This window comes from Oncorhynchus nerka, linkage group LG27 (assembly GCF_034236695.1).
Source record: "Oncorhynchus nerka isolate Pitt River linkage group LG27, Oner_Uvic_2.0, whole genome shotgun sequence".
NCBI lineage: Eukaryota > Metazoa > Chordata > Actinopteri > Salmoniformes > Salmonidae > Oncorhynchus > Oncorhynchus nerka.
In genome coordinates, this window is record NC_088422.1 from 74,206,780 (window position 1) to 74,229,843 (window position 23,064).

The window sequence follows — 23,064 nt, forward strand, 5'->3', positions numbered from 1 at the left end:
TTCCCTCAATGCTGTGAGTAAAATAAACAATATTGTTCTAGCCCCTGTAGTTGGGTTTGAGTTCCTGTAGGCGGTCATGTAATTCCCTTCTTGACCACATGAGGCCACTGTCCTGCGTCGATGTGTGTTGTTCGTTTAATATGCTAAACCCTGTAGAAGAGGAATGGTTTACGTTCCAAAATGGCTTCAGATGTTGTCAAACTCCATCCTTCTTGCTATCATTTTGTAGAAGCATTGTCTGTAAGTAAAATGAATCATAACATAACACAGAATTTGTTCTTAAATTACTTTTTGTACGGATTATCGTTTTAATGAGATTTATGAATCTTCTTGATAGCCACATGGATATCTGTTCAGTGCATTTGATCTTGTGATGTTTTGGGGAATTATTTGCATCCGATTTAATGCATAATACCGCTTATTTCTGTGTTTATGAACATGTGAGAATTAAGCCTAGTATTCAGCTAGCGTACAATAAGTCCTACAACATTCTACTCGTTGTTCTTTTCCTTCTATATTTGAGTTTTAGTCATTTCAGTCACTATTGCTGTATCTACGAAGCGGCGGCAATAAATGATCCTTCAACACTACAGTAGCTGTACCGGGTTTCTCTATCTGCTAAGCTAGAGAAGGGGACTTAAAAAGGGGACTCTTTTGCGAGGGGCAGAATAAATATGGTAACTATATATAAATGGATCATTCTATTTGAAGTGTCCTAATGTGCAATGGTAGTAAAAAGCATGATACTAATGCTGTGCTGTAGAACCTGGTCTAAAATGTAATGTTACAGGGCCAACTCTCACTCGCTCTCTCCGTAATGAAATGACATCACTTCAGTACAAATCCCTTTACTTCCCCCACCTGGCCCCCTCCCTCAGTGGGATTTCATTTCCTGCAGTTAGCCTGCATTATTGCCTCCTCTCCGGGGCTATTGATTTTACTGAATATGGTTATTACAATGCAAAAGCCTGCTAACTCTCCAACCATTCATTCTACAGCATCTCACAGCAACCAATACCTCTCAGATCTGCATTAAGTTTAGCTGGAAAACATTCATTTCTGTTTAGACGATCAATATTGTTTACAGACTAATTGGAATATTATTAATCTAATATGATTGTAACATTTTGTGTAATATGGATGTTCTACTCTTAGGAAAGTAGGGGAAATAGCTAAACAATTGTTTGAATATTGGGCTTTCAGCAGTGTGTGTGTGTGTGTGTGTGTGTGTGTGTGTGTGTGTGTGTGTGTGTGTGTGTGTGTGTGTGTGTGTGTGTGTGTGTGTGTGTGTGTGTGTGTGTGTGTGCGTGTGCGTGCACATTCTGCCTCTATATTTTAACCAATGTGTGTGAATAGGATTTGCACTTATATATTATCTTCTGTAATGCAGCGATAGTTATGGACCCAATGAGAGTCCAATTATTTGTCCTTCAGGTTACTCCAGCTCCCTTCCACCCCATGCCCAGCTGAGAGTTTGTCAGGGCAGGGCGTAGGTAGGTCGGGGTACTGAGGGGCCTCCAGGGCCAGGAAGCAGGAAGCACCTGGGGTCTTCTTGGGGTCCTCCTGGAGCCGGCAGATACGCCCGGCCTGCATTAATACAATCACACACTGACAGCAGGGCGGCCTCAGCTCTGCCTGATGGATATTGCTCTTGTCAACACCGTGCCACAGATCCCAGGCTCTCCTATCAGGAGCATGACCTTGCCCACTGTGTGCGTTTGTGTGTACGTGCGTGTGATGTGTGTGCGTGCGTGTATGTATGTGTGTACATGTGTCTTTGTGGCTAGTATGTGTGTGGAGGGAATAGATCTGAGTGTGGCCCCTCTCATGACTTACTTCAGTTTCAAAATGATGGCTTTGTGTGGCATTGTCCACATTCCCCTGATGACAGATAGACAGGAGGGGATGCTGTCTGTTTTTCCCCACACACAGATTCATCGAGCAGGGGCTTCACTTCGGGCACTTCCTCAGAGGTTTCCACCACTCCTGGTGTACCCTTTTGAGTATGATCTTGACCCTTGATCTTGACCCCTTTGAGTATGGTGATCTTGACTTGTATAATTTATTAGCTCCTTTATACATTAATACAGCTGTTGACTTCTGTGAGAGTACCAGGGCAATGTCACCACCGACCACATGACCTGACACTAAACAGGTAACACATTAACTCTCCATGGACTGGATCCATCAGATTATTGTGACACAGTTCATACTGACAAAAACAGGTTATCACACAGGAAAAGTCCAATGCTAAAGTCATTTGTACATAGCAACATACTGTATATAGGTCAAAAATATGCTGTAGATAATCAGACTACACTTCTATCAGTCAGACCACCTCTCATATCAGTCAGGTTACCAAAGGGGAGAACCTATGTCATAGCGCCTGTATGTTACCATAAACCTGACATAACCTGACATATAGAGATCATATGTCATCCACACAACGGTATCCTGACTGTAATTGCAGATTGCTGAAATGAAAGGTTCATTTGCCTAACTACCCTCATCAGATCAGATGTATCTATCCCCTATCTATCGCCATATGTAGAGGTACAGACACAGTTACATCAGGCGTGACAGGGAGCACACTCTCCCAGTTATATGTCAGAGGATAACTGTGAGCCCTGGGTGTTCCCTGGAGTTGTGCTTTGCTCTGCATTGGGAACCTTTGAGATGTCATTGGATTTTATCGCCCTGTAAAAGAATGCTGTTAGGGCCAGCCGTGCGCATCATGTGATTACAACATGGTATTCTGAAGGGGCAATAAGAGAGGCATCTCTGGTCGGGGAAGAGGCAGGGATCTGGAATAAAGTGGCTTGGTTGTATTTCAGTGGGATAAAGAACACGTAAGAGTTATGGCAGTAAACCTTCAGTTTCACTATGAGCTGCAGGTACAGTATCACAGCTAATCTGAGGCAGTCTGAGTGGGACTTTAATCTGAGATCGTATGTCTAGCAGTTCAGCACCTACATTACTACACCAGGTGGTTTCTGCTGTTATACAAAGGATGTTATATTGTGTTTGTCATGTGCTAGGTTAACATCGATATTCAATAGTGTTATGAGTAACTTTCATGGCCAAGCTACAGTAGAGGCTCCAATGGGAAACGGTAGGCCTGTATATGATTTCACCAACATGAATTAAATCAGAGATCTAGAGTTATTCTCTGGCCTCCGTGAGAGGAAGAAGAGGATTCACAGAAAAAAAACAATAATTAGCTGAGCTGATGTAAGGCTGATGGTAAAACTAAACTACATTACATTTACCACTCATTCTAAAGGCTCACAAACCCACAGCTAAATGGATAAAAGCAGGGCCTTAGAATGAAACAGAAATACATTTAGTCTCCTTCTGAGCGCTGAACACAGAAACTCAAAGCGAACGGGTTGTAAATGAAGAGATTCATTCATTACGCCGACTGTGAAGCTAGGTAGTGTCAGTTGATAAGAGCAGGTTGAACACTAGATGATTCCCCAGTGCCCAGGCAGGATTACTCCCCTAATCTCTTCTGTCACATCCAGTGATGGCCCAAATCTCCCCTCGCTCTGAGGGACTTTCAACCTGTCAATTCAAATGAGCGGGGTCTTAACCAACACCTCTCTCCCACTCGCAGAGCGCTCACATGCACCGAGACTTGTTTAACATAGGCCATGTAATGTCTGCTAGCGGCATGCATGCTAAAGCCAGGAGATCAGAGACTCACTCCATTGAGGGGCAGGGTATACGGGTTTAGGCTTGATGTTCCCTTTAAAATAGAATTTGTGTGTCAGCCTGTGAACATGTGTGTGTGTGTGTGTGTGTGTGTGTGTGTGTGTGTGTGTGTGTGTGTGTGTGTGTGTGTGTGTGTGTGTGTGTGTGTGTGTGTGTGTGTGTGTGTGTGTGTGTGTGTGTGTGTGTGTGTGTGTGTGTGCATGTTTTTGTCCCATGTGTACTGTAAGTTCAACTTTATGAACTTCAACTACTTGAGACTGACAACCATCAAACCACAAACATATTTACAGACATTACAACATAGCAACTGCATTCTTCCTTATGACTCAAAGATGCATCTCATTATTAGTTTCAACGGAATATCCCTGTAAATGTTGAGGAAACTACACAGAGTTGAGATAACACATACAGTAGATATATCCATAACTGGGAAGTGTTTTGAAAGCCCAGCCCATGACTCCATGGGATATAAAAGTACTGACAAAGTGTTGCTCTTCTAATCTGCAGGTAGGGTTAAAGGTCTGAGGGTAGGAACACTGCATCTCTTATCATTATCATAAATCATAGTATTTAGTCATTCAATATTACGCCGTCCCCCAGGACCATAATCTGTTGACAGGAGCGCTGTAGCCCTTACATAGCACCTCCAAATCCATACCGACGCATTTTTAATTGGTAAATAAATGCAAAATGCATGCTAACAGGCGACTGTAGTGGTGCTCCTGAATGCTTGAATATCGTTCTGAACATGATGTGCCCGTTATGGATTATGTATCAATGTGTGTTTCCAAGGTGATTTATAATAAGCAAAGCGTCCAGTCTTTTGATGAAGCATCATGGATACTCTTGAACTGACTTATTACTTCATCTAGCCCTGGTACAATGTCCAAATTCTAGACTCAAATGTGATGTCTTGTATACCTGTGAACCAAATAGTATGTGTTTTTTAAAACAAAAGGTTTTAACCTGACCATTTTGAAGGGATGAGAAATAGCATTGTTTTAAATTGTAATGTATTTAATTGCTTTTAAGACAGTTCACACATCAAGCAACATAACAAATAAGAATATAGACAAAGTACAACATAACAAAAGTCCCACAATAAAACAGTGGTATGTATAACAGATATCTCAGACACATTAGTAAAGCCAATGTATGATTACGGTCCCTTAATTCTCTCATTTTAATAAATTGTACAACAGAGAAGGACAGTGCTAGGTGTCAAATCCTGACAATGGCCAGTTCAAGCATAAACCCTGGGTAGAGGGGCTCATTGAATGTGGTCTGGAATGTATACAGGTGTGGCACTGTGTCAGAAGAGACTCTGTAGAAGGACAAAATGCCGGCCGGCCAGTTCAGATAAACCTACTCTTTTGGTGGGTTGGGAGTCTCCCTGGGGTTTAAGGGAGTTGTTGGGGGGTGGGAGAGGTATATCTTCCTCTTCATTATTGTGGCAGACCAGACAGAGTAACCAGGCCAAGTGATATATTCTCCAGAGCAGTTAAGACACCTGGATTTGTCATTGGATCCACGTTTACAGAGACGGCTATGTCTTTTTCTGCTGATATCTTTATATGTCACCCCGATCTTAGTCTCAATCCTGTTCCACTCTGCACCCCGATCTTAGTCTCAATCCTGTTCCACTGTGCACCCCGATCTTAGTCTCAATCCTGTTCCACTGTACACCCCGATCTTAGTCTCAATCCTGTTCCACTGTACACCCCGATCTTAGTCTCAATCCTGTTCCACTGTACACCCCGATCTTAGTCTCAATCCTGTTCCACTGTGCACCCCGATCTTAGTCTCAATCCTGTTCCACTGTGCACCCCGATCTTAGTCTCAATCCTGTTCCACTGTGCACCCCGATCTTAGTCTCAATCCTGTTCCACTGTACACCCCGATCTTAGTCTCAATCCTGTTCCACTGTGCACCCCGATCTTAGTCTCAATCCTGTTCCACTGTGCACCCCGATCTTAGTCTCAATCCTGTTCCACTGTACACCCCGATCTTAGTCTCAATCCTGTTCCACTCTGCACCCCGATCTTAGTCTCAATTCTGTTCCACTCTGCACCCCGATCTTAGTCTCAATCCCATTCCACTGTACACCCCGATCTTAGTCTCAATCCCATTCCACTGTACCTCCCAGTAACATCGCCCAGTCAGACCGTCTTTACACAGCACCTGTGGCCAGTGTTCAAACCTCTCTGGATGATCAGGATATTGTTGATTATTTTCCATCACCCTCACCTGTTCGGTACTCTCAGAGGGAGAGAGGCGTCTGTGTCCTGTGTCTGGGTCCAGTGTGAGCTTTGCAAGCATAGTTCCTAAATAGCCATGGTCTCACCCAGAACTCTTCATTATGGTCCACGTGTCGAGTTTCTCCACTCTACAGTGTGGATCCTCCAGTCTAGCTGAAAGAACCTTCAAGCCTGATTCTCCTGGGTGATTGAAGCTCAGGTCCAGCTCTCTTAGATGGGAGGGGTTGGACCTCAGAGCTGATGGAAGATAATTACAGTCCTCCTCTGTCACGCCACAGAATGATAGCCTTAGTATCTCTAGTTTACAGTTTGGATTCTGCAGACCAGTGGAGAGCCATTTCACTCCTGTATCGTGCAGGTCATCGTGACTCAGGTCCAGTTTTGTCAGGGAAGAGAGGCTTGCCTTGAGAGCTGATGCCAACACTTCACAACATTTCTTGCTCAGGGAACATCTGTTTAGCCTTAGTGTCTCCAATTTAGAGTGTGGACCTTTCAATGAAGTAAGGAGGATTGTCATTCTGCCATCATCATCATCATCATAATGATCATATTAATAATCATAATCATCATGATCATCATCATAAAACAGATGAAAGTTCCTCAGGTCAAGCTCTCTCAGTGGTGAGTCTGCAGATTGGAGAATGGAAGCCAGTGATTCACATAGCTTGCATGTGAGTGTGAGACTGAAGCCAGACAGCCTCAGTGTCTCCAGTTAAAGGTGTGGCTCTTTCAGTGAATCAAAGAGAACATTCCGTCTGTGCTCCTCAACATCCCTAACCCCCCTGTCATAATACAAATCTTAATTATGGAGTGTCACTCTGACACTCAGGTCAAGCTCTCTCAGAGGTGAGTCTGCTGATTGTAGAATGGAGGCCAGTGTTTCACAGTACTCCTCAGAAGGTGTAAAGTCAGGCAGGTCTGCCTTCCTACATTTCCTCACAGCTGGACTCAGTCTCTCACGCCCCCTCTTCTGATATGTTGTATTTCCTCAAATCAATCTCACCCAGAACACACCTTGGCATCAGCAGTGCATTGGCCAGTGCTGAGCAGTTTGTTTCTGAAAATGTTGTGTCTGTTTTATATCCTGAATCCAGGAACCTCATGTGCAGAGTTGTCTTTCATCTCAGTCAAGCAGAGGAGGAGATGGATGTACCTATCAGGTGAGACATTCCTTATGGAAGGCTCCCTGAGGTATTCCTTAGTTTCCTCAAAAGCATCTGAGCAGTTCAGTGTCTGTGGAAGTAGACCTTTTAGAAGACTCTGATTGGATCCCAGTGAGATGCCAAGAAAGAAGCGGATGAACAGGTCCAGGTGTCCATTATCAATCTCAAGGCTTTATCCACAATCATCTTTAGCAACTCATTCAAGGGAAGCTCTGTAGACACATTCTTCATAAAAGACTCCAGGCTCTTGATGTTCTTGGTGTCATGACTGGCCTGTTTGGGTCAGGTTATCTTTCACACCCATCAGTGGGGAAGAGATCGAGAGGTATGGAGATGTTTTTTTTAATGACACCTCACGCCCATTATAAATCTTAAGGCAGCAGACAAAATCCCCTTTTCCTCTCAGTATGGATGAATGGAATGTATGATGGGCCTATGGAGAACCTACTCCAGAACAGTAACATGCAATAAATGGACTTTGTGACAATATGTTTTGTCAGCCAATATGGTAGCAATGACGATAGATGGAATATGAAAATGAATGTCGTTTTTGTTATGTTATTAAAAGTTAAGACGATGTTATAACGAAAACAACATTCTAGCTTGAAGAGTTTTTACCATATGTACCTGACGTTTGCATAATGTACGTTGTGTGGAAAATGTCCAGATGAAAGAGAATGTTTTTGTAAAGATGAAATGTGAAGTTACTTGTCTAAATTGGATCTGAGTAAAATCCAGACCTTGCCTCGTAACTAGTTACGCCCAGAGAACTTGCCCTAAAGACAGAAACGCCCATTTCTGATCCGAGGGTATAAAACATGTGAGTTAAGAATGAACATTATGACTAGGGACCACGAGCTGCAGCCAAGGTCCAATGAGTTGTAACCCCAAAACGCAACATGGGGCTAAAGAAGACAAAGGAACCTTTTTGTGTCTAAGCAGGACCATCCGCTTATTCTCTCCAAGGAATCGTGTGTCTACACTGCTTTCATTCCCACGCTGGAACCACCTATATGGCAGATTAGCCGTCCTCAGAAGACCCCTCTTTCAGAACAAGGCGAGGAAACAGACCACTAAGAGAAAGGACACTGACTTTGGGGACAATCAGACAGTTACACCCCCGTAACCGAAGAAGTGCCGTCATCAGAGGAGAAGGCGAAACAAGTCCACGAGGTGATACCCTATCAGAGGGCGACCTTTGACACATAATTACATCATTATATTCTAACCCAGAAGCAGTTCTGGGCAAGGTTAGGGTTAAACTAAGTGTAGTTTACAAATGTACCCAAGTGTGCTTTTCTCTCATGCTCTCTATCTCTTTCTCTCTCTTTTGAAATCCCCATTTTGTGTAACACGCATCATATTGTGTTGGCCCACTAGGGATGTGTTTCAGTGTACTAAGTTCTAATCAATAGCTCAGACTGTGTGTATGTGTATCTTATATTATCATTTTAGCTTGTTAGTAAATAAATAATCAACTCAATTGGTGTGGTACGGACTTATTTAGTGGGACTCGGGTTTGTGCAGATTCCCGGATTATGCGACGTTCAGAATGAGACTGTAGAGGAAATAAATTAATTTGCGACTGTTGTAAAATCGATATTCTAATATCCTTTGAGTTCATTTGGGAAATAGAAACTCTCCCATGGTGCCCCAGGTTACTGACTTAATAATTACCTGATTCATTTAATCACATTTATTTAAACAGTTGATCATTTGATGAACAGCTGTCGTCACATTAATCAATCCAACGTCATGACATTGGTCACACAGCAGTATAACACATAAAGAGCAACAAGAAACTCCTGAAAGCTCAGGTGAACAAAGCAGTACACCTTCATCTGATAACACAAAGAAACCCTTTTAATAGTACCCAGAGTACGCAGATGCTTCACTGACATCAATTCCACACTGTCTCAGGTCATCCTCACATAATATGATATTCCCTTTACCAGCTCATCAAATACCAGCTGCCCCAGTTTGAGAATGATTCCTTTGTTTTTTTCCAGGATTCTTTGTGGATCATGCTCATTTTGCCCATCATACTTCTTATTCTTTAGGTCTGTCTGAATAAACACAAGGTGAGTGTACATCTCAGTCAGAGTTGTGATCTCATCACTCATCTTCACACAACATTTCCTCAAAAACCAATGCAGTAATCCAACAGAAGACTGGTATGTGACATGATGTAGACACTCCTCATTCCCTTTATCTATGACATAATTCTACTGGCCAGCTTCTTTTCACGGAATCGCTTGTCAATGAACCACCTCGTGGAATATTACTCTTTCTGTTTGTCTTTGAACCCTCGTACTTCCGTCCTTTGGTTGATGCACTCACAGGGTATGAGATTGGCATCTGCTGGTCTGGATGTTATCCAGAGGAGAGCTTTGGGAAGCAGATTTCCTTTGATAAGGTTTGTCAGCAACACATCCACTGATGACATCTCTGTTAGATCACTCAACTTCTTGTTCTGCCAAAAATCGAATGGAAGTTTGCTTTCATCCAGACCATCAAAGATGAACATTACTTTACGGCCAATATATGTATTTGTGTTGGTTATCTCTTTAAGTTCAGGATGGCAATAATGTATAAGTTCTTGAAGACTGTACTGGTCATTTTTTAAATCAAATTCATCTCTCAGAATGCGAGCACAAAGATCAACATCCTTTCTCTTTAACTCTCTGTATAATGTCACCCACTTTCTGCAGTGCTCCTAGTCTGTTGATCATGGTCCATGGCTGGCGACGTAGTGCCACCCAGCTCCTGGACCAAGACAGGTTCTGTCTTCAGTAGATTCCTGTGGAAGGCTGATTTGACTTTTATTCCCCCTGAATTGAAGACCTTGAACAGCTCCCTCACTTGTTCCTCTCTGGTCCGGGCAGTGTGAATGTTTGAGTACACCTCTTCATGGATCATACACTTCTGGACCAGGTGATCTGCTATGGGCATCACTGTGGAAACCCTCTGAATGAGATCTGGGCCTGTCCAAAAACTGAGCATCTTCATTTTCCTTTTCATTCAGTCTCTCTAGAGAGTGTTGCTCCATTGTTGATATAGCCAACGTTCCTCTCTTCTCTTCTCTTCTCTCTTCTGTCTCCCCATCTTCTCTCTCCTTTTCTGACTCTCTTCTTTCTCATTCTCCTCTGTTCTTAAGTAATACCCTCCATATATCTGCATACCCAGTATCAATACGAAACCTTTCTTGTAACAGTAATGCACTTTTCACAGTGTGGTGTTGTGGTGCTCAACTTTGACTCTCTGCCTTACATTTAGCCTCTCTAGAGAATTGTTGCTCCATTATTGGGACAGCCAGGGTTCCTCTCTTCTTTCTTCAGTGTCCCCGTCTTCTCTCTCGTTTTCGGACTCCTCTTTTCTCTTCTTTCTCATTCCCCTCCTTCATTTTTAAGGTTGTGCCCTCCAAATCTCTGTATCCCCAGTCTCAATACAAAACATTTCTTGTAACATGAATGCACTTTTCACAGTGTGGTGTTGTGGCGCTCAACTTTGACTCTCTACCTTACTGTCACTAAGAGCGGGGAGTGTGTGGGAAACCCATTTGAGCAAACAGGAAACCAGCTATGCTGGTTGGGTGAGAGAGAGGGGGGGGGGGGTTGAGAAAGAGTGAGAGACTCCTTCCAATTTTGTCAAGTGTGTTTATGTCTATATATGGGTTGCAGCCGATACCAGGGTTTTTTATTGGCCCTCCAATGCGTTGCATAGCACCACCCCATTTGATGCACACACACTCACACAACCATTCACATTCCTTCACGCTCTTCACACACGCTGCTGCTACTCTGTTTATTATCTCTGCATAGTCATTTTTCACCTACCTACCTACATGTACATATTATCTCAAGTACCTCGACTACCCCGTACCCTTGCACATTGACTAGGTACCGGTTATTTATTTGAATTTTTTTGTGTTACGATTTTACCTTCAGTTTATTAAGGGTCATAAGGTGAATGCACCAATTTGTAAGTCGCTCTGGATAAGAGCGTCTGCTAAATGACTTAAATGTAAATGTAATTAAGCAATTTTGTCCTACTTACTTTCTTAAAACATACTTTTTTGGGGGCTCATAAGTAAGAATTTCACAGGAAGATCTACACCTGTTGTATTCGGCACGTGACAAATAACATTTGATTTCATTTTGATTTGATAGTCTAGGAACGCAACATGGTTCTGCAATATGTTGTTCATAGAAATTACAGTGAAACTACGAGACACAATTCAGAAGCCAAATAGGGAAAATGTAAAATAGTCCAGATATCATGGCACAGTCATAACATCCATGGAATAAAGGCAAATATAAGTGACTGCATGACATTAGTCTGTAATAGCATGTTATCTCCCTCCGTCTCAGAGCTTAAAGGGATACTTTGAGATTTTGGCAATGAGGCCCTTTAGCATTTGGTGACAGACAAGTTTATAGAGATTGTTTCCCTTCCATGTTCTGCAAATATGGAAGACCAAATACTTCAAGAGGAACTTAATGTTCCCTCAACACATCAAAATAAATAAATACAAAATACAAAAATAATTGTGGTTTATGAGGTCAGCATACGGCCATGACTCGATTCATTCACCAGTAAAGAAGTATGATAGGAGAGTGTGAATAATGTGAATAATAGTGTGAATAATGACGCCGGAGAGGATGGCTGCCGTTTAACGGGCTCCTCACCAACTGTGCTATTTTGTTAGTTATTTTGTATTGTTTGTAACTTATTTCGTACACAACGTTGTTGCTACTGTCTCTTATGACTGAAAAGAGCTTCTGGACATCAGAACAGCGATTACTCACCTCGAACTGGACAAAGATTTTTTTCTTTAATGAGTAAGACACAAAGGATATACTGATTTCCAGAGATCAGCCCCAAATCCACGTCATTCACATGAAGAAAAAGGCAGAGATACAGAGGGAGAAGGTCGGGGTGCCTTGTGAGAATTCGGGAGCAAGTGAGTAAATCATCACTACCGTTGGTTCTATTGGCCAACGTACAATCACTGGAAAACAAACTCGATGATCTACGGTCAAGACTATCCTACCAACAGGACATTAACCTCTCTGGGATATTCGGGACGGTAGCGTCCCACCTCAACAACAGCCAGTGAAGGTGCAGCCAGTGAAATTCCTCAAACGTACAAGTATTTCACACCATTTTAAAGATAAACTTGTTGTAAATCCAGCCACAGTATCCGATTTCAAAAAGGCTTTACGACGAAAGCACACCAAACGATTATGTTAGGTCAGTACCTAGTCACAGAAAAACACAGCCATTTTTCCAGCCAAAGAGAGGAGTCACAAAAAGCAGAAATAGAGATAAAATTAATCACTAACCTTTGATGATCTTCATCAGATGACACTCTGATAGGACATAATGTTACACAATACATGTATATTTTGTTTGATAAAGTTCATATTTATATCCAAAAATCTCAGTTTACATTGGCGCGTTACGTTCAGTACTCCCAAGTTGAGACTACTGAACAATGACTCAAATGGCCACCCAGACTAGTCACTTTACCCCTAACTACATGTACAAATTACCCCGACTAACCTGTACCCCCGCACATTGACTCAGTACCGGTACCCTGTATATAGCCTCTTTGTTGTTATGTCATTTTATTGTGTTACCTTTAGTTAGATTCTTTACAATAGTAAATATTTTCTTAACTCTATTTCTTAAACTGCATTGTTGGTTAAGGGCTTGTAGAGTAAGCATTTCATGTTGTATTCAGGGCATGTGACAAAACATTTGATTTGATTTGGAATGTTACTCAAAGTACTGTATGTTCGATGTTATACAGTGCCTTGCAAAAATATTCATCCCCCTTGGCGTTTTTCCTGTTTTATTGCATTACAACCTGTTATTAAAATATATTTTTATTTGGATTTCATGTATGGACATAGACAAAATAGTTCAAATTGGTAAAGTGAAATTTCTAAAAATTACTTTTAAAAAAAACCCAGAAAAGTGGTGCGTACATATGTATTCACCCCTTTTGCTATGAAGCCAGTAAATAAGATCTGGTGTAACCAATTACCTTCAGAAGTCACATAATTAGTTAAATAAATTCCACCTGTGTGCAATCTAAGTGTCACATGATCTGCCACATGATCACAGTATATATACACCTGTTCTGAAAGGCCCCAGAGTCTGCAACACCACTAAGCAAAGGGCACCACCAATCAAGTGGCATCGTGAAGACCAATGAGCTCTCCAAACAGATCAGGGACACAGTTGTGGAGAAGTACAGATCAGGGTTGGGTTATAAAAAATATCAGAGACTTTGAACATCCCACAGAGCACCATTAAATCAATTATTGAAAAATTGAAAGAATATGGCACCACAACAAACCTTCCAAGAGAGGGTCGCCCACCAAAACTCACGGACCAGGCAAGGAGGGCAACAAAGAGACCAAAGATAACCCTGAAGGAGCTGCAAAGCTCCACAGCGGAGATTGGAGTAGCTGTCCAAATCAAATCAAATCAAATGTTATTTGTCACATACAAATGGTTAGCAGATGTTAATCCGAGTGTAGGGAAATGCTTGTGCTTCTAGTTCCGACCATGCAGTAATATCTAACAAGTAATCTAACCTAACAATTTCACAACAACTACCTTGTACACACAAGTGTAAACGAATGAATAAGAATATGTACATAAAAATATATGAATGAGTGATGGCCGAACGGCATAGGCAAGATGCAGTAGATTTTATAGAGTTCAGTATATACATATGAGATGAGTAATGTAGGGTGTGTAAACATGATATAAAGTGGCATTGTATAAAGTGGCTAGTGATACATTTATTACATACATTTTTCCATTATTAAAGTGGCTAGAGTTGAGTCAGTATGTTCGCAGCAGCCACTCAATGTTAGTGATGGCTGTTTAACAGTCTTATGGCCTTGAGATAGAAGCTGTTTTTCAGTCTCTCGGTCCCAGCTTTGATGCACCTGTACTGACCTCGCCTTCTGGATGATACCGGGGTGAACAGGCAGTGGCTCGGGTGGTTGTTGTCCTTGATTATCTTTTTGGCCTTCCTGTGACATTGGGTACTGAAGGTGTCCTGGAAGGCAGGTAGTTTGTCCCCGGTGATGCGTTGTGCAGACCTCACTACCCTCTGGAGAGGCTTATGGTTTTGGGCGGAGCAGTTTCCGAACCAGGCGGTAATACAGGATGCTCTCGATTGTGCATCTATAAAAGTTTGTGAGTGTTTTTGGTGACAAGCCAAATTTCTTCAGCCTCCTGAGGTTGAGGCGCTGCTGAGGCGCTGCTGCACCTTCTTCACCACGTTGTCTGTGTGGGTGGACCAATTTAGTTTGTCCGTGATGTGTACGCCGAGGAACTTAAAACTTACTACCCTCTCCACTACTGTCCCGTCGATGTGGATAGGGGGCTGCTCCCTCTGCTGTTTCCTGAAGTCCACGATCATCTCCTTTGTTTTGTTGACATTGAGTGTGAGGTTATTTTCCTGATACCACACTCCGAGGGCCCTCACCTCCTCCCTGTAGGCCGTCGCGTCGTTGTTGGTAATCAAGCCTATCACTGTAGTGTAGTCTGCAGTACTACTCAGAGGTCAGTGTCACATTGGTACAGAAGGAAATACCAAGCACGTTCACCTTTATGGAGCTACCTACTAAAACTTTATTGCAGGGAACAGTTACCTTGCAATAACTACTTTTCAACTACTGTGAGAGCTGGACTTGGGTATCCCTGTGCTATTGCCAATGAGACAGTCAAAGCTAAAAGTCCTAGAATTCATACAATCAGAGTGGCAACACTTAAAGGTGCACTGTACTATATCATAGAAATACCCTCCACCTTTCAGATATTCAGGAGTGCACCTTTAAGTCAGGTTGAACCCAGTGACTATATGCAAGTGTGCATTCTTAAATAAACTCAGAAACCCACAGTACGGTATATCTCAGGCAAAGAGCTTATTTGATGAACTGATGACCGGCCCAATCTCCAACTGCCTAATAACACCCGGCCAGCCATACCTTTCATTCATTCATGAATTTGTTAATTTGGTCGCTCATTCATTCGCTCATTCATTCGCTCATTCATTCGCTCATTCATTCAATCATTCATTCATTCATTAATTCCCTATCCCCCTCAGTTCATTTATGATAGCACACTGCTATCTGTCCTATCGGCTCATTATCTTCTTATGAACAGAAGTTTCATTCTCCTCCATCCACTTCGAACACGGTTAATTATTTCTAAACTTGCCTGAACTTAACGAGTGTGCTCTGAATTGTGACCAGAACTCCAGAGCTATCACAGCAATCAGTGTCCAAAGGCCAAGGCACAGCTCCATGTGTTGCTGCACATGCTCCTAACTCTGGTCCTCTCCAGGTTGGGATAAGGGCCAAACTGTTAGCTATGGCACATCAATTCTAGTAGTATGTCACAATGAATTAGACACAAGGCCAATGGAGTAAATGTGATTCTAGTTGCTGTGACCCTGCATTTTGAAACACACTGTATTATATATTATACTGTATTATGCATATTGAACTATAAGTTGCGACTCACTCCCATCAAACCGAATCTCAAGTAGCAAAAACCTAAATAGAATCACATTTTAAACAAACATTTTCTCCTTTGCAAATTGCTAAACGGGATTATCTTCTTCTTAGAAAACAGCCTTCAAAGTTTTGTGAGCCAAGTCTAGCTAAAGCTAACGCTTGCTAGCTAGCTAAATTACACCCACACATCTCTCCCTGGTCGAGGTTTTCTTTTTCCTTGGTGCAAAAAGTTGATGTACATCAAAAGCCGACAGTATTGTACTTGTAATTGTGGAGTTGGGTTTAGCTAAATACTTTTTGCATGGCTAATTTCCCTATCTAGCTTGATATGCAAGGCTTACAACAACTTTGACATATCACACCACGTATATTCACTTACTTGATTGGTTATTCTACTTGAATTTTCTAAAAGATGGGATTTAAGAGCGGTGTCATACATTTCACAAGGAATCAGCAGTTTTCTTTATGACTACCAAGACTTACAAAATGTAGTTACACAAAATATTACATGTCATGGAAGCCATTTATGCCCCCAAATTATTTTTAACCAGATTTTTCAACTTTGGAGCTATTTTCGGGGCACATATTTTGAAGCAGTCTCTATTGTAGTGTACAATTTTGAAAGCAGCCGTATGCTTAAATGAAATAGTTTCATACATTAATCTAGATGCTATCCATACTCATAAATGACCAATAATAAATGCATGCCTAACAGTGATAGATTGCTACTATGGCACAAGTAGCCCAGCGTAACTCTGGCAGGGATCTGTGTGAATGAGGTCCAAAGTTGAAATTCTACTGTTTATTACTGTAATTGGCGAAAAATGGAGATCAACATTTACAGCATTCAGGTGACAGGCAGTAGTTACCAGCCTTTATGGTTTTACTGCTTATGTTTCCTTATTAGCAGCCAGCTATCAGCCTCCCTATAAAAAGGACACAAGAATAAAAGGTATGAAACATTGTACAAATTTTACTCAAAGGTGACTTAGCTCATATAGCTGCTATACTAAACTCTGGGAATGTGTACAGTTGGACCAAAGAATTCCAGACCAGGTTTACTGTATATCTGACAGATGACAACAGTTCAGCTATCATGCCCTTGAGCTCAGTAAGCCATATTGTATGGACTATGATATATTCAGAAGAGAGCAGATGAAAGCACACAAACACCAAATAATTTTGAGACCATTTGTGACAGCTTGCTTTTAATTCAATTGAACTACAGGTCTCTCCATAGGTGATTAGGGACCAATATACAGCAGCATTCAAGTTCCATTAAAATACTTCTCAATAACCTCACTATAACGAGGTCCTTCATTTAACCCATTAGTGTTAACGCTCAGAGGTTCAACTAGTTCAACCACATTACGTAATTAGAGGTAATACAAAGACTAGGTGAACATGTCCTATCAGTTTGATTGCACCTATACTCTATACTCCTTTACACCCCACACCTGAGGGGAATGTTATTACGTAATGTGTTTTTACCTTTCTGAGATCCTCATATCTTCCGGATGGTTTGGGGAGGAAGGAGAGGGAGGGAACTGAGAAGGGTGCCAACTGTATACAGACATGCGGTAAATCAATAAATCCACAGATTTAAGATATTGTCCTTATCAAATTCTTAACATGACCTTATCAAAATATCAGCTCCTAAAGCCTTATGGGTGATCTGTGAAAACATTTCTACTGCTACTGCAGCAACTAAAGGGCATCTTCTCACAGAGAGAGACAAGAGAAATAGAACAAAATAACCTCACAAATAGTTAATTCAGTCAATTAAACCATGCCGAAGCTGATCTAGTAAATCCAATTTCAATGTACTTTATGTCGGCCTATATCAGACATTATGATCATTCAGGAATATGTCCAGGCAAAGTCATCTTCTAGCAGTCAGACAGAGTCTGTGTCTTATCCAGGTTGACACTCTGGCCCACTGTTATTACTCTAGCATACAGTCCCACCAGGAATACTATCAGTGTCTTATCTGTGGTGGAGTAAAGTTGGTGTGGGACATGAGTGTTTGATGAATGATTCACCCAGCTAGATAGAACAGTATGGTTAACATAATCCATAACTGGACAATAAGGACAGCCCCTTCACAATAATACACTCTCAATTGAGAATACTGTAGTGGACCAGATCAACAAAAATATTTTGTCATCAACACAAATATCACTTTTGAGGGCGACATTTTATAGAGCATAATACAACAATATGAGCAGTATACCAAAATGCACCAACTTTAGCCACACATTTTCTCCTCTGTGACATCAAGGTTAATAAAATAAAAAGGAGCTTTTGTTTGAACTGAATAAATAGCTGTTTTTAAAAACCCAGCGAGCCTCAATGTCATGTAGCCCATGCAGCAATGCTGAGGACGGAGGCGGAGGTAGACATCTTACACAGCCCCAGCAGAGGATCACCTCATCTGTCACTCACCCAGCGGGGGAGGTGAAGGGTAAGGAGGAGACAGGCACGCCGGCTAATCATTTTGTAATCAGGCGTCAAAACAAAACAAAAAAATGTTTATCTGATCAACGCGGGCGGTTGCCAGAGTTGACATGAGCGTTTTTTTCCCCTCCCGTGTCAGAGTGTCAGGCCTAATGGACAGCGGTGCGGAGGGGAGTTAATTATTTTTGATGACGTTCGCTGCTAATTTCCCATTTATATGGAGCCTCTTTTCTCCTCCGCCGTCAGCGAGGATTTATCAATCAAATCAGGGCCCTGAAATGGGCCTGTGTACACGCACACGCACACACACACACGCACGCACACACACACACACACACGCACACGCACACGCACACGCACACACACCCACACACACACACACACACACACACACACACACACACACACACACAAACACAGAATGATGCATACACACACATGGCCTCTTACACACACTGATGCATACACACACACACACACACACACACACACACACACACACACACACACACACACACACACACACACACACACACACACACACACACACACACATGCACACAAACACAGAATGATGCATACACACACATGGCCTCTTACACACACTGATGCATACACACACACACACACACACACACACACGCACACACACACGCACACACACACAAGGGTATCTGTACACCATCTATACACACATACACATGTGCGCACAAACACACACACAATGGGTATTGTTCTCTTTCTCCCTGTTACCTCTTGAGGACATTTTTTTCTGTCTTAATGAGAAAGGAGAGGCAGAATTGTTTGAGAGAAGGCAAAGGAAACAGGCATGCATAGACATGCTTATGAAGCACAGACCAAGTCCCTTCTGATAGTCAGACATGCTACACAAATGGCTCACTCATAGTGTATGGGTAAATATGCTCTGATTAAGGTACAACATACAACATAACACGTACATGCATTAGGACTGAGGAGTTACCCATGGTCATAAAGCACAAATACAGTGCCTTTGGAAAGTATTCAGACCCCTTGACTTTTTCCACATTTTGTTAGTGTAACGGATGTGAAACGGCTAGCTTAGTTAGCGGTGCACGCTAAATAGCGTTTCAATCGGTGACGTCACTTGCTCTGAGACCTTGAAGTAGTAGTTCCCCTTGCTCTGCAAGGGCCGTGGCTTTTGTGGAGCGATGGGTAACGATGCTTCGTGGGTGACTGTTGTTGATGTGTGCAGAGTGTCCCTGGTTCGCGCCCGGGTATGGGCGAGGGGACGGTCTAAAGTTATACTGTTACATTAGGTTACAGACTTATTCTGAAGTTGATTAAATCGTTTTTTCCTCATCAATCTACACACAATAACGCATAATGACGAGGTGAAAACAGGCTTTTAGAATTTTGTGCTAATTTATAAAAAATAAAAAAACTGAAATATCACATTTACATAACTATTCAGACCCTTTCTAAGTACTTTGATGAAGCACCTACGGCAGCGATTACAGCCTCAAGTCTTCTTGGGTATGACGCTACAAGCTTGGCACACCTGTACAAGTTAACCCACTGTTTCTAGGCCGTCATTGAAAATAAGAATTTGAAACTGACATTTCTAGTTAAATAAAGGTAAAATAAAATAAAACATTTGGGGAGTTTCTCCCATTCTTCTCTGCAGATCCTTTCAAGCTCTATCAGGTTGGATGGGGAGTGTTGCTGCACAGTTATTTTCAGGTCTCCAGATATGTTCGGATCGTTGTCCTGTTGGAACATTTACATTTACATTTAAGTCATTTAGCAGACGCTCTTATCCAGAGCGACTTACAAATTGGTGCGTTCACCTTATGACATCCAGTGGAACAGCCACTTTACAATAGTGCATCTAAATCTTTTAAGGGGGGTGTGAGAAGGATTACTTTATCCTATCCTAGGTATTCCTTAAAGAGGTGGGGTTTCAGGTGTCTCCGGAAGGTGGTGATTGACTCCGCTGTCCTGGCGTCGTGAGGGAGTTTGTTCCACCATTGGGGGGCCAGAGCAGCGAACAGTTTTGACTGGGCTGAGCGGGAACTGTACTTCCTCAGTGGTAGGGAGGCGAGCAGGCCAGAGGTGGATGAACGCAGTGCCCTTGTTTGGGTGTAGGGCCTGATCAGAGCCTGGAGGTACTGAGGTGCCGTTCCCCTCACAGCTCCGTAGGCAAGCACCATGGTCTTGTAGCGGATGCGAGCTTCAACTGGAAGCCAGTGGAGGGAGCGGAGGAGCGGGGTGACGTGAGAGAACTTGGGAAGGTTGAACACCAGACGGGCTGCGGCGTTCTGGATGAGTTGTAGGGGTTTAATGGCACAGGCAGGGAGCCCAGCCAACAGCGAGTTGCAGTAATCCAGACGGGAGATGACAAGTGCCTGGAGTAGGACCTGCGCCGCTTCCTGTTTGAGGCAGGGTCGTACTCTGCGGATGTTGTAGAGCATGAACCTACAGGAACGGGCCACCGCCTTGATGTCAGTTGAGAACGACAGGGTGTTGTCCAGGATCACGCCAAGGTTCTTAGCGCTCTGGGAGGAGGACACAATGGAGTTGTCAACCGTGATGGCGAGATCATGGAACGGGCAGTCCTTCCCCGGGAGGAAGAGCAGCTCCGTCTTGCCGAGGTTCAGCTTGAGGTGGTGATCCGTCATCCACACTGATATGTCTGCCAGACATGCAGAGATGCGATTCACCACCTGGTCATCAGAAGGGGGAAAGGAGAAGATTAATTGTGTGTCGTCTGCATAGCAATGATAGGAGAGACCATGTGAGGTTATGACAGAGCCAAGTGACTTGGTGTATAGCGAGAATAGGAGAGGGCCTAGAACAGAGCCCTGGGGGACGCCAGTGGTGAGAGCGCGTGGTGAGGAGACAGATTCTCGCCACACCACCTGGTAGGAGCGACCTGTCAGGTAGGACGCAATCCAAGCGTGGGCCGCGCCGGAGATGCCCAACTCGGAGAGGGTGGAGAGGAGGATCTGATGGTTCACAGTATCGAAGGCAGCCGATAGGTCTAGAAGGATGAGAGCAGAGGAGAGAGAGTTAGCTTTAGCAGTGCGGAGCGCCTCCGTGATACAGAGAAGAGCAGTCTCAGTTGAATGACTAGTCTTGAAACCTGACTGATTTGGATCAAGAAGGTCATTCTGAGAGAGATAGCGGGAGAGCTGGCCAAGGACGGCACGTTCAAGAGTTTTGGAGAGAAAAGAAAGAAGGGATACTGGTCTGTAGTTGTTGACATCGTAGGGATCGAGTGTAGGTTTTTTCAGAAGGGGTGCAACTCTCGCTCTCTTGAAGACGGAAGGGACGTAGCCAGCGGTCAGGGATGAGTTGATGAGCGAGGTGAGGTAAGGGAGAAGGTCTCCGGAAATGGTCTGGAGAAGAGAGGAGGGGATAGGGTCAAGCGGGCAGGTTGTTGGGCGGCCACAAGACGCGAGATTTCATCTGGAGAGAGAGGGAGAAAGAGGTCAGAGCACAGGGTAGGGCAGTGTGAGCAGAACCAGCGGTGTCGTTTGACTTAGCAAACGAGGATCGGATGTCGTCGACCTTCTTTTCAAAATGGTTGACGAAGTCATCTGCAGAGAGGGAGGAGGGGGGGGAGGGGGAGGAGGATTCAGGAGGGAGGAGAAGGTGGCAAAGAGCTTCCTAGGGTTAGAGGCAGATGCTTGGAATTTAGAGTGGAAGAAAGTGGCTTTAGCAGCAGAGACAGAAGAGGAAAATGTAGAGAGGAGGGAGTGAAAGGATGCCAGGTCCGCAGGGAGGCGAGTTTTCCTCCATTTCCGCTCGGCTGCCCGGAGCCTTGTTCTGTGAGCTCGCAATGAGTCGTCGAGCCACGGAGCGGGAGGGGAGGACCGAGCCGGCCTGGAGGATAGGGGACATAGAGAGTCAAAGGATGCAGAAAGGGAGGAGAGGAGGGTTGAGGAGGCAGAATCAGGAGATAGGTTGGAGAAGGTTTGAGCAGAGGGAAGAGATGATAGGATGGAAGAGGAGAGAGTAGCGGGGGAGAGAGAGCGAAGGTTGGGACGGCGCGATACCATCCGAGTAGGGGCAGTGTGGGAAGTGTTGGATGAGAGCGAGAGGGAAAAGGATACAAGGTAGTGGTCGGAGACTTGGAGGGGAGTTGCAATGAGGTTAGTGGAAGAACAGCATCTAGTAAAGATGAGGTCGAGCGTATTGCCTGCCTTGTGAGTAGGGGGAAGGTGAGAGGGTGAGGTCAAAAGAGGAGAGGAGTGGAAAGAAGGAGGCAGAGAGGAATGAGTCAAAGGTAGACGTGGGGAGGTTAAAGTCGCCCAGAACTGTGAGAGGTGAGCCGTCCTCAGGAAAGGAGCTTATCAAGGCATCAAGCTCATTGATGAACTCTCCGAGGGAACCTGGAGGGCGATAAATGATAAGGATGTTAAGCTTGAAAGGGCTGGTAACTGTGACAGCATGGAATTCAAAGGAGGCGATAGACAGATGGGTAAGGGGAGAAAGAGAGAATGACCACTTGGGAGGGATGAGGATCCCGGTGCCACCACCCCGCTGACCAGAAGCTCTCGGGTGTGCGAGAACACGTGGGCGGACGAAGAGAGAGCAGTAGGAGTAGCAGTGTTATCTGTGGTGATCCATGTTTCCGTCAGTGCCAAGAAGTCGAGGGACTGGAGGGAGGCATAGGCTGAGATGAACTCTGCCTTGTTGGCCGCAGATCGGCAGTTCCAGAGGCTACCGGAGACCTGGAACTCCACGTGGGTCGTGCGCGCTGGGACCACCAGATTAGGGTGGCGCGGCCACGCGGTGTGGAGCGTTTGTATGGTCTGTGCAGAGAGGAGAGAACAGGGATAGACAGACACATAGTTGACAGGCTACAGAAGAGGCTACGCTAATGCAAAGGAGATTGGAATGACAAGTGGACTACACGTCTCGAATGTTCAGAAAGTTAAG

At 43.7% G+C, this 23,064-nt stretch overlaps 3 pseudogenes; all 3 read right to left on the minus strand.

Annotated features, from left to right (window-relative positions):
- Window positions 1-4,716: 4,716 nt before the first annotated feature.
- LOC115112399 (ribonuclease inhibitor-like) lies at window positions 4,717-6,496 on the minus strand (annotated as a pseudogene).
- A 258-nt stretch (window positions 6,497-6,754) lies between these two features.
- On the minus strand, window positions 6,755-7,498 carry LOC135565122 (uncharacterized; annotated as a pseudogene).
- A 1,318-nt stretch (window positions 7,499-8,816) lies between these two features.
- Window positions 8,817-10,718, minus strand: LOC135565371 (protein NLRC3-like; annotated as a pseudogene).
- Between the last annotated feature and the right edge of the window lie 12,346 nt (window positions 10,719-23,064).